Source organism: Lygodium microphyllum, chromosome 8 (genome assembly GCF_053477565.2).
Source record: "Lygodium microphyllum isolate KBCC chromosome 8, Lygodium_microphyllum_v1.1.10, whole genome shotgun sequence".
In the NCBI taxonomy this organism is placed as follows: domain Eukaryota; kingdom Viridiplantae; phylum Streptophyta; class Polypodiopsida; order Schizaeales; family Lygodiaceae; genus Lygodium; species Lygodium microphyllum.
The window spans coordinates 115,901,314-115,906,236 of NC_141142.1; the positions used below are offsets into that span (position 1 = coordinate 115,901,314).

Genomic DNA, 4,923 nt, shown 5'->3' on the forward strand with positions numbered 1-4,923 from the left:
CACAAGTGCTCAAGCTTGAATCCATTGGTCCCGGCAACGGAACCAAAATGTGAGAGCTTTCACTCAACCGCCAAGACCCACGGACCGCTTATTGTTTCAAGCGTTCCAAGCGAGCTCTAATGGCTATCTCTCACCTAGCCGATGCGTCGTCGATGCTATGAGTGTATTGAGCTTATCTTGATGCTGATACGAGTTGCTTTCTCTCTCACACGATCCTAGATGCGAGCTCAAGCATCCTCAAGCCTCCTCCATCTCCAAGCTCCATCCTCCATAGCCGGGCGCGCAAGAAAAGAGAAGAGAAGAGAATAAGAGAAGAGGAGATGGTGAAGAGCTCCACCCTCTTGATCCCTCACTCTCACACACTCACTCCCTCACACTCTCACACTCCCTCTCTCAAGAGCACACACAAGTAAGAAGATGAGGAGAAGAGAAGAAGAAGAAGAAGAAGACTCTTGTTGCCACACACCAAAAGAATGAGCTCTCATTCACTTTTTGAACTTTATGTATACAAACCCTAAAATCTCATGGGCACCCATCTCTTTTTTACATGACAGGCCCTTGTGGCAAGGCCTTTTTTCCATTTCCCTCTTCTAACCTCATGCCTCTAGCCTACACCCGTCTAATATTTTACAATTGGCACAGGAGGGAGCCTAAAGCTCTTTTACAAGAGTTTTCCGAGTTTTTTGAGGCGCCCTTCATTTAAAATTGTGCTTTTTGCCCCGGCTTAGTTTTGGAGGTCGCCTGCATATCTTTGCTCTTTTTCCATGTTTTTTATTTTTTATTTTTTGCTTTTTCCTTCCTTGTTCCGCCATCTCGACTTGGGGTTAACACTCTTTGAGGCAAACATTAGAGCAATGTAAGCACAAATTATTGCAGAACAAGGAGACTATTTTAGAGCTGGAGAAACAAAGAGATAAATTGAGGTTTAAAGATATAATATTAGGGGTTTGCAAATGATGTAGGAAACGTCAAAATATTCACGACATGAAGCTATGAAGCGGTGGTATTAAGAAAAGAATACATGCAATGAAGTAAGGAAGCTCTTTGTTACTTTTTTTACCATCTCATAAAATATTTGTAAAATAATTTATGATAATTGAACATTTTTTTTAGTGAATACAGGGATATCCTACAACCCAATGAAGAAATGACTTCAAGCATAGAGGCATCAATTGAACACTTTAAAATGCTTCTAGATAAGGAAGCTATCAAAGCAATCTTGAAGGATCCAAAGTATCAAAATCTTGCAAAACAAGAGATTAAGATTTTTTGGAGAGGGAGTCAAGTTAGCTCAAGTGATATGTAAGCTTTTTTTGATGAGGCAGGTATATCTAGCAGGGGATACATAGCTATTTACAAATCTCTTTACAGAAAGATGAAGGAATCTAAGCTACAAGGATCAATATTGCCAAACCCAACATCACTGAAAAAAAATGCAAAAACAAGTGAATGATCAAGTTCTACAACTCCTAGGAGCTCCATTTCATATTAGTACCAAGGGGGAGGCGATGGTTTACAACAAATACAATAATATATTTTACAATTTGGAGGCCCTGCAGTCATACTATGTTCAATTATTTGAGGTGACTCCCGATGATGAATGTGATGGTCTCCTGAAATTTGTACTCAAGCTCAATGAGTGCCAAATTGTGAAGGATAAAAAGCTAGAATGGTTCACCATCACCCTGATGAATAGAGCACTTGATCCAATAATTTCAAAGCACAATCCAAAATGGTTTAATGTCCAATCAAATAACAATATATTCTCTCTAGGGTCCTTTGAGGTGAGCAATATATTTTAAATTGGAAGTTTACATATGCTAATATTGTTGTTATGTCACATGCTTATAATATTTGTGTATTCTAAGTTATGTCCAAGAATTTTGAAACCTTACATTGGATTTTCCACAAGACAAATATACCCCCAAATCATTAGTGAGAAAAGCAACGGAAAAATCTTGGGCATGGAAGGATTTGGAAGATTCAAAGTAGAGCGGCATCTAGCAAGTTATTTGAAGATCCTAAAGTGCATGTATAATGTCTCAAAAGGGGCAAATTCAAAGAGTCCATGCATATATTGCATGCATGCCTACAAAGAAACTTGATGAAAGGAATTGGAAAAAGGCACCCAATAGGCACCTCAAAGATCCAAGTTTGAGAGAAGTTTTAGATATTCCATTGCCTTGAGTCCATATCTACACAATGCATGGTCTGTGTAGGATCATTGAGAAATTACTTTTCTTGTATATATGTTTTGCTTGGACAATGCGACCTAGGTCTACACAGATCAAGGCAATTGCAGCACCACTTGAGAAGGCGTTATCAGACATTTGTTTGCATGGTGGAAATGTGAAGATTGAAAGGGACGAGAAAAGGTCAAAGGATGGTCAAGACATGTCAAAGAAACTCTCCATTGGGGGTGTTAAAGCATGGAGATTTTTATCCCCACCACCCTTCAATAATCCTAGTCAAGTAAAACATTCCATTCAAAGAATTCAATTCAATAAGTGGAGGTGCATCCACAATGCAATTGTGGACCATGCTGACTGTGGTGAAGCACAATCACGCAAGGCCAACGTTTGGAAGTATTTTGATACAATCTTTAAGTTTTGTGACATGCACGTATGGAACTCAGATGACTACCATGCCTTTAAAACAGCATTGGAAAAATTTAAAGAGTCAATAGTTAGTGCATGGACAGATCAACACATTACCCACTACATGGTACGTTATCTTCATAATATCTTATAAAATATAATTGCTTAATTGTAGGTGCATGAAGCACTAATTTGGCATCTTTTCTTATGCTTTGATAGCACATTATATATAACCACACCCTTGTTTTGCCAAGGAATATGGCAATTTATCATCAATATGGTCAACTCAAGGTATGGAGAAAACCCATTATCAAGTTCGTACATGCTATTTCAGCCATACAAGACATGGTGGAGGAGTAGAGAGAGCCAACAATTTAGAAGAATTACACCAATGGACATATAGAAAGCTTGTCCACCATAGAGCTAATAGAAAAGAAACACTAAGAGCATCTAAAATTAACAAAGCAATGCAACATTTGGAGAGACAAATAACAAAAGAATCATGGGAGAATTCTAATGCATCGATCAAACATACTATGTGGTGAAAAACTAGACAAAGGCAAGGAAAAACTTGGATACCCATAACCAACAATTCCTCGTAAATACTTGAGGTGTTTGTAGAAATTTTGACACAAAGAAACACTTATCAATTATCTATTTTTGGAAGAAACATTTTACATTACAAATATACAACTCACTTTTTCTGAAAAACCACTATTCTTGAGTATACAACAATGAAGCTCACTCCTCTACTCTTGGACTCTTTGAAGATGGGCCAATTTCTTCTTGTAATTGTTGCTCTAGTTCATTTAAAGATTGTTGATCAATTTTGGGAATTGATCTCCTTCTAAGCAAGCACCTTTTTCCATATTCTACAAGCATATTGGGATCCTTGATCCCACTCATTAGCTCGAATGATGTGTACGCTAAGTGGTATTTGGCATGTAGTTTCTAGAAACCAAGTCTTTGACCAAAAATTCACATAGCTTCCTATTTCTCCAAAAACATTATCTTGTCTACATTCCACCTAATAGGATACCCTCTAAGATATCTTGATAGGGTCTTCAATGCAAAAAGAGGGAACTCTGCATTGTCCCTTGAGAACTTATGGTGGAATGCAACGAACTTTGGAAAGGTGAGGTCTTTGGTGTAATGGCCCAAGGCAGAGTCCTTGCCTAAACCTCCCTTCCCTTTGCCACCTACACAGCCAATGAAACCATCTTCATACACGACAAGCTGAAAAATAGTAAACATACCTAGTGAGTCTTAGGAAAATTTTTATGGAAATCAACATGGTATCCAAATGAACATAGTTTGTGAAATAAACCTTCTAACTTTCATCTAAAAGAAGAAACTCCTCACTCCATATTTGAATGGATGATTGGCCCATTTGCAAGGATTTAGGAGTCAATGTTTGATCTGCCCAAGCTAGAAACATTCAATTTTTTTTGTGTTGCCTCAAACTCTTCCTCTAAAGGAATGGATGACTCATATCGAAGTGCATCCTTGTATATCATAGTCAAAGTCTCTACTGCAAAGAGGTATTCCGTTTCCTTGACATTTGAATCCACAAGCAGATACATATCCAAATCCGGTACAATAAGATTAGAATCTATTTCTAGATTCTGTGCAATAATGGCTAGGCAATAGTCCTCCCTGATGTTAAAAAGGGCCTAGATATGGAGCAGAGCTGTGGAAACTTCACCAACATCCTCCTCAATCTCTTGCTCAACAATAGAACCGACCACCTCTATGTTCTCTCTTCTCAAAGCTTCAACATCAAGTTGAGCACTTTGCTCCCTCTCACTAGCCACATGTATTGTCTGTGAAACCTCTTGCACTCCCTCTGTCTCCACTTCACAGGGCTGTTGTGTGTTTCTAGGTCTTCGACAAGCTCTTTTCCTTCATCTCCTAGCAACACATGCAGAAAGCATACAAACCTGTGAAAGTACTCAATGAGACAACACTTATGATTGTGTGCAGGGCACTGTAGATCTACCTTTTTCATGCCTTCAAGAACCCTTAGCACTACCCTATAGAACCTTTTCCTTTGGGGCTTATCAACAAAGGCATCATTTATGTGAACATACTATAGGCCCTTGATAGGAACCTCTCTAGCCAACGTCCGCTCCAAAAAAGTGGCCTCATGTTCCTCAAGGTAGACTCATGAGGCCTTGATCCATTCCTCCACAGAGGGAGCGATAAAAAACACCTAGGATACTTGTGGTAATAGATGCTCTTGTCCCACTCGACCAAGGAAATCTACAAGCATGCATCCACTCCTCCTAGGCTCGTGTGCCAGAGCACTAGGAGTGCCTTCAATACT

The 4,923-nt window shown here is 39.0% G+C and overlaps 1 pseudogene; it reads left to right on the plus strand.

Annotated features, from left to right (window-relative positions):
* The first annotated feature begins 1,870 nt into the window (after positions 1 to 1,870).
* Positions 1,871 to 3,142, plus strand: LOC148032765 (uncharacterized; annotated as a pseudogene).
* Positions 3,143 to 4,923: the final 1,781 nt, after the last annotated feature.